Source organism: Triturus cristatus, chromosome 4_2 (assembly GCF_964204655.1).
Source record: "Triturus cristatus chromosome 4_2, aTriCri1.1, whole genome shotgun sequence".
Classification (NCBI taxonomy): Eukaryota; Metazoa; Chordata; class Amphibia; order Caudata; family Salamandridae; genus Triturus; species Triturus cristatus.
In genome coordinates this window covers 151817307-151829194 of record NC_140586.1, presented here as the reverse complement: position 1 = coordinate 151829194, position 11888 = coordinate 151817307, and the positions used below count along the sequence as shown (strand labels likewise).

Sequence of the window (11888 nt, the reverse complement as noted above, 5' to 3'; positions counted from 1 at the left end):
CATGTCGGTCTCATTGAATTCATTAAAATGTTCTTTTTCTTTGGTTTGAGATTTTTTTTGCATTGTGTGTTAATTTTATTACTGTTTGTGTAACGCATAAATACTTAACCTAGTGACTCTAAGTTAAGCTTGACTGCCTTTTTGCCAAGCTACCAGAGGATTAAGCCCAGGTCAATTTTATGATTTTTTGTGGTTCACGCTGGCTAGGTTTGTGGTTGTTGCTTGAGAAGGGTTTACCCCACCAATCCATAACCCTATTTCTTACACCATTTTTCTGAGGGCAACAAAGCCAAAGGCTTATGTGGGCTGATCCATGGCTCAATGCTAAATGCTGTTGTGGGCAGAAACAGAATGTAAATGGCACTCAAACAGAGCAGTAGCTGATGAGGGCTGACCCAAAAATGTATTTTTATGTTTTATTTTATGATAAGAGCCTGCCAGACAGCTACAGCTGTAAGGCCGGATCTAATGATTACTTAGATACACACATTGATAAATAGTATGTATTTGCAAATATTTATAAAATTACAATATGCAAAACAATATACGAATATAAGACATCACGGACTTCATCAGCCCACACGCCCTCCCCTCCGCCGACTACATCCTCCTAGGGGACCTCAACTTCCACCTGGAGAACAACAAGGACCGCAACACCGCCACCATGCTGGACAACCTCACCAACCTCGGCCTCAAGCAACTGGTCAACACCCCCACCCACTACGCCGGCCACACGCTTGATCCCGTCTTCTCATCCAGCAAGCTCATCAGCTTCAGCCACTCCACCGAACTCCACTGGACCGACCACAGCTGCGTCCACTTCAGATTCAGAAAAACCACAACCCACCACCACCTGCAACAGGCTCCTCACAGGAGCTGGAGCAAGATCACCGCCGACCAGCTCACCACCTCCCTCAGCCAGAACCCACCTGCCAGCACATCAGACGCCAACGAAGCAGCCCGCAACTTCACGCAGTGGCTGACCGCGTGCGCCGATGACCTCGCACCATTGAAGAACCCTCCCAGCAGACCCAGAAGCAAGAAAGCCCCCTGGTTCACCGACGAACTCAAGGACTCCAAGAAGACCTGTCGCACCCTCGAGAAAGCCTGGCTCCACGACCGGACCACTGGCAACATGACCGCCCTCAAACACGCCACCCGCAAGCACCACCATCTCATCCGCACCACCAGGAAGAAATCACTGAAGGAGCGACTGGACAACAACGCCCACGACAGCAAGGAACTCTTCAGCATCGTCAAGGAGTTCTCCAACCCCAGCACCGGCAACAACGACATCACCCCTTCACAAGATCTCTGCGACTCCCTCGTTCTTCCACCGCAAGATTGCCGACATCCACAACAGTTTCGGTGCACCATCCATGCACCCAACCACCGAACCAACGAACCCCACCGCCACCCTCCGCACCTGGACCATGGTGACCACCGAAGACACAGCCCGCACAATGAACACCATCCACTCCGGCTCTCCAACCGACCCCTGCCCCCACCACGTCTTCAACAAGGCCGACTCCACCATCGCACCCCTACTCCGGGACATCATCAACACCTCCTTCAACACCGCCACCTTCCCGGAGAGCTGGAAGCATGCCGAGCTCAGCGCCCTACTGAAGAAACCAACAGCGGACCCCACCGACCTCAAAAACTTCCGACCCATCTCGCTCCTCCCTTTTCCCGCCAAAGTCATTGAGAAGATCGTCAACAAACAGCTTGCCGCCTTCCTCGAGACGAACGGATCCCTCGACCCCTCGCAGTCCGGTTTCAGAGCCAACCACAGCACCGAGACCGCCCTCATCGCAGCCACCGACGACATCCGAGCCCTGCTCGACAACAGGGAAACAGCGGCACTCATCCACCTGGACCTCTCCGCAGCATTCGACACTGTCTGCCACCGCACCCTAGTCCAACGCCTCGACAACACCGACATCCAAGAGAAGGCACTGAAGTGGATCATCTCATTCCTCACCGGAAGAACACAATGAGCCCGCCTCCCCCCGTTTCGATCCGAGGCCACCGAAGTCATCTGTGGAGTCCCGCAAGGATCATCACTCAGCCCCACCCTCTTCAACGTCTACATGAGACGTCTAGCCGCCATCGCACGCCAACACAACCTCAACATCATCTCCTACGCCGACGACACCCAGCTGATCCTCTCCCTCACCAGAGACCCCGACACCGCCAGAACCAGCCTACACGAAGGGATGAAAGACGTCGCCGAGTGGATGAAGAACAGCCGCCTGAAACTGAACTCGGAAGTCCTCATCCTGGGACCATCACCCTCCGCCTGGAACGACTCCTGGTGGCCCCCAGCCATGGGCACCGCCCCCAAGCCAACAGATCACGCACGCAACCTGGGCTTCATCCTGGACTCCTCCCTCTCGATGACCAGACAAGTCAACGCCGTATCCTCATCATGCTTTCACACCCTTCGCATGCTTCGCAAGATCTTCCGATGGATCCCGACCGAAACCAGGAAGACGGTCACCCAGGCCCTCGTCACCAGCCGACTGGACTACGGAAACACCCTCTACGCCGGAACCACAGCCAAGCTACAGAAAAGACTCCAACGCATCCAGAACGCCTCCGCCCGACTCATTCTGGACATCCCCCGACGCAGCCACATCTCCGGCCACCTGAGGGACCTGCACTGGCTCCCCGTTGACAAGAGGATCACGTTCAGGCTCCTCACCCACGCACACAAGTCTCTCCACGACCTGGGCCCCAAGTACCTCAACGACCGCCTGACCTTCTACACGCCCACCCGCCAGCTACGGTCTACCAGCCTCGCCCTCGCAACCGAACCACGCATCCAAAGAGCCACCGCCGGAGGCAGATCCTTCTCCTACCTGGCGGCCAAGACATGGAACTCTCTCCCCATCCACCTCCGGCTGACCCAGGACCACCTCGCCTTCAGGAGACAACTCAAGACCTGGCTGTTCGAGCAGTAGCGGACCCCTTCCCCCAAGCGCCTTGAGACCCTTCCGGGTGAGTAGCACGCTATACAAATGCTATGATTGATTGATTGATTATCTAAAAGGCCTGACAAGTATTGTCGGATGCAAATCTTCAAACCCCAGGGCCTGTTAGAGGGGGTTACAAACATCAAATCCATTGCCTACTACTGTAATTTCTCAGATTGCATATAACAAAGTTAGTACCTGCTGGATTTAACACAATGTAATAAAATTCCACCGTTAAAGGCCTACTGTTTTCAACATATGTATATGAGTCATTTCTACTGCCTTTGTCACACATTTGTGAAATAAACAGATTAGACATAATACACCTGACATAAACATTTCCAATTAACCGATCAGGTCTCTAGCCAAAGGAAGTTCACATGTTTGAAAAGATTGTATTATCTGCCATCGCAAAAAAGACAATAAAATACATTTTGTTAAACATAACATCTCTAAATCGCAAAAAGAGGCCATCTCAACACTAAAAAATGACACATCAATAGTGATAAAACAAGCCAACTAAGGCGGATCTATTGTTGTTTGGAACACTCAAGATTTTGTCGCAGAGGTCAAAAGACAACTGGATGTGAAAGAATGTTATTGTAATATTGACAAGGACCTCACATTGGACATACAGAAAGAGTTGAGCCTAATACTTCAAAACGGTTTTGAGCAAGGGTTTGTGGGACAGAAAGAATTTGACTTTCTGAATAAAAAATATCTAAGAATTCCTCTGTTGTACATCCTCCCGAAGGTTCAAAAAAATTAACCCCCCCCCCCCCCCCCCCCCCGGGGAAACCAATAGTCTCGGGATGTGAGTCGGTGTTGGAGCCAATCTCGAAGTATGTCGACTTTTTTCTAAAGCCATTCATGGAAGAAATACCATCATATATTCGAGATACGACAGATTTTATTAATAAGATTGAAACAGTGAATTTCGTGCCTGGACATCAAATTTTGGTTACACTGGATATAGTATCTTTATATACACAGATACCTCAGGATGATGGACTTTCAGCAATAGAATCTTTTTGGGAAATGAGACCAAAACCAAACAGAGTACCAACAGAATTCATAATGCAGTTAGATAGTTTTTCTCTTCGTAAGAACTATTTTAAATTTGACACAGATTTCTATTTCCAGATAAAAGGCTGTGCTATGGGCTGTCCTTTTGCTCCTGAGCTGGCAGTTTTATACATGGCGAAATTCGAAGAGAAATATGTGTATAACAACAATCCATTTTGTCAACACATTTCGAACTGGGTCCGCTATATAGATGATATATTCATGATATGGACTGGGAACGAAGAAATCTTGCTTCAGTTTCACGGATGGTTAAACGAGAGGACAGCAGACATTTAAATTTAGCATCAATCATGCACCCCAAAGGACGACATTCTTGGATGTAGAAGTTTATGTATCTGACGGCAATCTAGTGACAACACTTTACAGAAAACAAACAGATAGGAATAAATCCCTCCACTATACTAGCCATCACCCGCGAAGCTTCAGAGACTATCTCCCTTATGGACAGTTTTTAAGGATTAGGCATCCCTGTTCATTTAAAGTTGAATATATTTTCCATGCCAATCAACTGTTGGACAGACTTAAAGAGCGTGACTACCTTAAAAAACTGCAAAAAAATGCAATGAAAAGAGCTTGGTGGACTCCCAGAGAACCTCTATTACAAAAGAAAGAGAAAACACCGATAGACCGTCCTGTATGTTTCACCACGTTTTGTCCCAACACCAAGTTTTTTTTTTAAAAGTGATTTGCCAAAATTGGCATCTTATTCAGAAGTTAGACAGCACTTTTCATCAACTGCCTTTATTTGCACTCAAAAAGGAAAACAGTATTGGCAATCAAGGTGTCCGGGCTTCACTTCCAAAAATGGCACCAAAACAGACGCTACGCGAACAATTGTGTTTGCCACCGATCACAGGTCACCACAAATGTGGCACCTGCGTATGTTGTGTCCAAACAATTGAAGGCTCTGTATTTTCACACAAAAATGTGAATTGGAATCATGATACGTATAAAAATTGTAAAATCAGAAATGTAGTATATGGAGTCTTGTGTCGTTGTCCTAAACTCTATGTTGGCAAAACAAATCAGGAAATTCGACATAGGATAACACAGCACAAATCTAGAATCCGAAAAAAAAGTGCTGTCCGCACCGTTGGTTAACCACTGGATCAACAATATCATGAAGAGAAAGATTTAAGGTGGACAGTTTTATCTAAGATAGAACAAGGTCCACGAGGAGGAGACCTGGAAAGAAAACTGGTCCAAAGAGAAGCATTGTTAATTGTGATATTTGACACAGCAGTAGATGGCCTCAATGAATTAGCCCATGTCTATATACTATAACGTTTTTAAATTGGATGCCTGTTATACCCCTTCATTCAATATGGAGTGATGACGCTATACATTCTGTAAGATAATTTGAACAAACATTTCTTTGACACGCATAGATGTTCTTGTCACAATGCAGAGATCAATAAAGAACGGTAGTAAGGGCATTGAAACTACATTTCCCAAGAGCCCTCGCATGCATGGTAAGAGGCAGTGACGTCATCAGAAAAGTGAACTACTCGGTGCTGTCGAGGCCGTAAGAAACCAAACCCGGCCGGTCGTGAATGAGATTTGGAAAGAACGACGTCCTCTCCAGAGTTATACAATAGAAAGGTAAGCACTTGGCTCACATGAGAAAAGAGATGGCGAATATGCACAGAAGTTTGGCATATGCTAATATGCTAGGAACAAATGGACCACATTTAGAAGCGCATAGAGCCCTGAGTTAGAAACTTTGGTTCCCAAAGTGTTTACGCCAATAAAAGAGGTGGCGAGCATGCATGTAAAGCGATGTATGGATTAAACCGATCGCATCGGAAGAGACTACCGCATTTATAATTATGTAGAGCGCCTGGTGCAATTACAATTTGGTTTTGTAGGCAAAAGCGGTGGCCCCGGAGCTAGTATCCATCTTTCGTTATTATATTTTTTAGCATTAACCTTGCCTCTTGAGGACTGTGGGTATAACCATTTAACTAACACAGCTCCACTATCATTATTTTGCAAATAGATTTCGTGAGCTGAGATGGCGCTACATGCCAAAAAGAAACTCGGAAAGGTATGTGGTTACACGACAACCTTTTCCAATGTAAATATGCGTTTGTTGATGCGCAGATGTTTAAAGAGCAATTGCTTCTCTTTTTTCCAAAGATCTTTTTTCCAAAGATAATTTGATACCACTGTGAGAATGGCCTCAGAAGTGGTCTCCGCATGACACAAAAAGTAAGTAGTCCCGGCATTTAAATAACATCAAACACACATTTGGAGAAAAACAGACAATACTGACAGTCTTTTCATTTCTTTTTTCTTCTTTCCTTTAAATCAGTTTCTGATAAGAGTTCATGAGTGGAACACATGAGATCGGCTGATCTCTTTAAAAAGGTAAATAAGCTTTATATAGAGGCGGTGTTAGTACAGCAGGTGTGCTTTTTACTGGTGTAGCACAGTTGGTAACATGAATTCAAATATTGTTATTTCTAGCTATTGGTCCTGATGAGAACCCTGTGAATTTACAGTTGGGTTTGAAACGCGTCGACCACGCATTTTTCCAAACAAGAGCAGCAAAAAGAGAGTCACCCCTGGTTACGTTCAAGCATAGAAAATAATAATTTTATTCTAAAATATTCAAGTGAATACATTGTGATGCTTGTTGTACAGTGGGTTCATTTAGAACAGTGCACTGTTGGGTTTAAATGTGAAGCTCAGTGAGCCAATTTTCAAAATGTGCTAAAGGTGTTTCTTGTTTTATGTTTATGTTCAAATGTATCTGTATGTATTTTGTCCTTGTTAAAGAGTATGTCATGAATTTTTTTACGTTATACGTTGTGTTTTGGTCATGTACATTTTGATGTTTTGAAATAGATTTTTAAGTGTAAATTGTGTAAAACGGTGGGTGTGGTTTGCTAATTTGCTATGTGAAAATTGTGTAAACTTTTCTGATATATGAATGAAAAAATAATCACAAATAATTTAAAAATTAAAAAGAGAATTAAGTGAATTTTGGTGTCACATTGAGTTGGTCCATGTGTCACCTCCAGAAGTAATGGACTAAAAAGGTAACAATATTGGTGTTTTGGTGGTGTTTATAGCTTTATCCTATATCACTATATCCTATACTAGCTACTGTATTAAACTTAAGCATTGTCGAAAGGGATATATATATACAGCGAAGGTGCCCCCTCAGCCAAGAAGACCAAATACACTCATGAAACCGGGATCCGGGAGTTGGAGGGCCTCAGTGAGAATGGTAAGAAGAGCGGCGTGTGGCAGGGGAAGAAGGAGAGCGGCGATAAACTGCATAGCCGGACACAGTATATTACAGCTAAGGTTGCAGGATTACGAGTGCGAGGATTAATTTGGACTAGCTGAAAACTAAAGAAATTGAGGCAGAAAGGTTGTTGGAATCAATGCACATTGCACTTTTGAGGATGGACACTTGCCCTTGATGAAGTCAGCAAGCCCCTATTTATCATTTAATTGTTGATGATCTATTTTGGACCGATAGTTTGCACTTTACACTTTAATTGTGTGGAATAATAGGCCTTTGCTCTCTATATTTGCGTATATTTTTACTTTCTGAGAGAGGCAGATCAAGAGAATGTGAAAGGGCTGCAGATAAGATCAATATGTGGAGACTTTGTATGTGCAATATAAGTATATAAATTGAATTCTGCTTTTACAATGGAAAAGTTCACCAATATGTTTTCAAAAAAATAGTTTTTTTACTAAGTTTTCATTGTCACATGATTGGAAAAGTTCCAATGAGAGTTTGTATGATATGGGGGCATATGTATGAAAGCAAAAATTAGTCGCAAACGCTGCGATTCGCAAAAAACAGCGTTTGCGACTGATTTTTCGCTATTTCATATGTATGACACACTTCCAAACTGAAAAATAAGAAATCGCTAAATTAGCGATTTCTTAGGCTGCGAAACAAGAAAACAGCGAATTTCCTAGCGAATACCTAATTTGCGATTCCTTAGCGTTGCGAATATCGCTAACAAGAAATCGCTAGCTAAGAAATCGCAAACACATGTATGAAAAAATCGCAAATTGCGATTTCACGAAATTCGCTAATTAAGAAATCGCTATTAACACCAATTGCTTGCAGGTGGTAAACTGGTGCAAGGTACAAAAACCAGCCCACAATGCAACAAACACACCCACAATGGCTGCAATGTACGTGATAGCCAGGAGGCTGCGTATTCGGGCCCTTGCACACAGGAGAATGAGACAGGAACGTATCTTCAGGCTGCGCATCACCCTGTTCCAGAACACTGAAGAGGAGATCTATGACAAGTACAGACTGCACCCACAGACCATAATGGACCTGATTGAGGAGCTGAAACCCCACTTGGAGCACCCTACTCGCAGGACACAAACAATTCCCACACATGTGCAGGTCCTGTGCTCCCTGCACCTCCTGGCGTCAGGGAGTTTTCAACGGGTCATAGCGGAGGTTGGTGGGGTGTCACAGAGTGCACTTTCGCGCTTCTTCCATGCCTTCCTAGATGCAATGCTACTGAGGCTCTCACATCACATTTACTTCCCCACCACCCAACAGGCATTACAGCAAACGATACTGGACTTCTACCAGATTGCACGTTTCCCCCACGTCATCGGCTGCATTGACGGGACCCATGTGGCCATCACACCCCCAGCAGAAACTGAATATGTCTACAGGAATCGGAAATGCTACCATTCCCTCAACATACAGATTGTGTGCAACGCTAAGTATCACATCACAGACATCGTAGCCAAATACCCCGGCAGTACACATGACTCCTTCATCTTCCGACACAGTGGAATACACAGACGTCTGAGTGCTGGAGAGTTTGGGGAGGGGTACCTGCTCGGTAAATACATTGCACACATCAATACATCCACTACATCAGTTGAGGGGGGGGACATTGACTCACCTATTGTGTTTTTTTCCATGCAGGTGACAGTGCCTATGCAGTGCGCGACTTTATCCTGACCCCATACCTGGATCCTGCAAATGCAAGTGAGAGGAGCTACAACAGGGCACACAGATCTACACGCTGTGTCATTGAGCGAACCTTCGGAATCCTGAAGAGCCGCTTCAGGTGCCTGCATAAAAGTGGAGGCGCACTGCAATACAGCCCTGAGACCTGCTGTAAAATCGTGTCAAGCTGTGCAATGCTACATAACATGGCAATGAGGAAAGGCACCACAATTGATGTGACCGATACAGACACATCGGATGACGAGCGCCCTGCTCCCCCTGCCAGACCAGCACCAGGAGTTGGGGCAGCTGCTGGACGCCAGAGACGGACTGAGATCACACAAAACTACTTTTAGGTGAGTATTGAGGAAATGAGACTACAAAGCCTGATGATGTGTCAAGTGTTTAATCACACTTAACATGAAAGAAATTGTAATTGTCCCCAGCACATGTTGTACACACAGTGCAGAGAAGGCACAAGAAATAGGGCAAACAGCCTTTTGCGGGTTAATGCACCCGTGTTGCAGTCAGTGTCCCCGCAGATGATCACCTCCGTCGGTGCCGTCCAGGGTGGTTGACCCCCATGGTGCGCCCTTGGCCTGCTACCTGTCTGCCACTGCGGCGTCTTTCACCTGGCAAGGTTGGAGTGATGCTGCTGCGACTCGATGTGTCCTCACTCTCAGCAGAGGCCATTAGTGCGCTGCCACCTGCATTGGCTGTCTGCAGCTGTTCCACAGCAGTGGTCACCTGCGCCAGCCCTCGTGCTATGTCCTGGCAGCAATGTGCCATGTCCACCTGCATGGTTACGCTTCTGCGTGTGAGTGCGCTGGTGGTGGTGCAGAGGCGGTTGACTGCCTTAGTATAATTGTGTAGCCGTGCATTGGCACGTCGTCCAGCCCTGTCATTGGCAGCTTGGGTGTCCCTCAAAGTGGCACAGAGCTCTTGTATTGCCGCTACCATGTTGCGATTGTCCTGATGTAGGCGGCCTAGCTGGCGATTCATTGACCGCATTGCCTTGCTTTGCAGGCGCTGTTCCTGCAACATGCACTGTTCCAAGCCAGAGAACACGGTGCCTTCTCCTTCTGTTGCAGTGCTGCTCCTGGGCCTTGACCTGGAAATGGCCTGTTCCCTTTGCCTTGGTGTTGGTGTGTCATGACGGGGCATGTCTGTCACACCCTGACTCCCCTCTCTCCTGTCGGTGTCATCGCCTGTTGCTGGGACTTCATCCTCAAATGGAGGCAGTGGGGGCACATGTGCGCGCTTCCTGCGCTGAATTGGCTGCTGCTCTGTCTCATCGCTGGAGTCCGCAGGGTCTGCAGGCTCCTCTCCCTCAGCGCTGTCTTCTTGTGGCATGCCGTGTGCTGTGGATGTAAAGGGGACTATATGAGTTTGTGTTACTGTCTGCATGTGGCACTCAATAAAGTTACAAATCTTTGACGGCTAACCTCTGACACATTTCTATTCAATGATCCCCAAAACACATATGTTGCATTTAATTGTGATGGTGTCATGGACACACAGTCAGACACAGCACTACGAGTACCATGATGCATTGCTGGGTGTGCTGTAAGACCTGGGCTGGATTGGCATGTTGGGAGTTTACTATGCGCATTTGGGGGAGTGTGCAAGGGATGGGGAGGAGTGCAGGGTGATTTGGCATGCATCTTACATTGTCTGCTGGATGAGGGGTCGGAGCTGTCGATTGCAGCCACACCACCAACGCTCTCAGGCAGGAGGGTAGACTCCACGAGCTCCTCATGGGGGGTTGGCTGCTCTGCAGTGGATGGTCCTCCTCCAGTCTGAGTGGCATCCTTGAGTCTGGCTGCCACCCTCTCCTTGGACCTCTGGCGCATATACCACCGCTTGCGCAGCTCCTCGATGGTGCGTGTGGTGACTCCAACAGCATTCACCTTGCTCTGGATTTCCAGCCAGATTTTCCTCTTCCTGGCCTCTGGGACTTTGAGTGCCTTCTTCCCAAACAGGAGCTCATGGCTGCAGACCATCTCCTCAATGAGGACCTCCTGCTCCTTTTCTGAAAACTTGTGTTTTCTCTTTCTTTTTTCTGCATCTTTGCCCTGCTGGTTTTGTTTGGGATCCATTGCTGGTTGCTGTCTCCAGGAAAGCCTCCTCACACTCCACAAGCAGCCTCTGGGTGTGGCTCAGGTGAGCAGGTGCAGGCAATCACTACAGTTTCCTGTTTGTGATGTCATCAGCCTGCACCAGGCTTGCAGATTCCCGTTTTTGCGATTTCTTATTTAGCGAATTTCGCTATTAAGAAATCACAATACGGGATTCTGCGAATTATTTGCGATTTTTAAGGACTCGCAAATGATTAGCGATTTATTTTATACATCCCGTTTAGCGAATCTGAATTTGCGAATCTCAAAATCTCGCAAATTAAGATTCGCTAAAGGGGAGTTTGATACATATGCCCCTTAGTCACTTTAGCATGTTTTAATTATCATGCACAAATGATTATTTTTTTTTGCCCAACCGGTGCAATTACAAATCTACTGTGCTTCCACGCAATTGTTTTAATCAGCAGTTTGGAAGGTGAAAGAAATAACATTTCAAGTCATTGCTTTAAGAGAATGTTTGGAAAAATTGAACACTTTAAGAATTGTGTATAGTATCAAAAGCACAAACTGGCGTCGGGTTATTGTTGTTAAAAAGACAGCGGAGCCGGTCGAAACTGTTCTATGTGAACATGAGAGTGTTGGGACTTATTTTGATTCTAAACGGGCGTGCTGAAATATATATTTTCCCCATGCAATTTCCCATAGAGATTTTAGACATGACAATAGCTTGAACTGCGGAATGCAATTACACCAAATTTGGCAGAAAGCTAGCTCTTTGTCCAGATCAAGTGC

The 11888-nt window shown here is 46.2% G+C and overlaps 1 long non-coding RNA gene across 1 annotated transcript; it reads left to right on the top strand.

The window, feature by feature from the left end:
* Positions 1-5557: 5557 nt before the first annotated feature.
* On the top strand, positions 5558-7586 carry LOC146833215 (uncharacterized). The gene is made up of 5 exons (XR_014960206.1): positions 5558-5666; positions 6064-6111; positions 6204-6275; positions 6379-6434; positions 6534-7586. It is a non-coding gene; the product is annotated as an uncharacterized LOC146833215 (long non-coding RNA).
* Positions 7587-11888: the final 4302 nt, after the last annotated feature.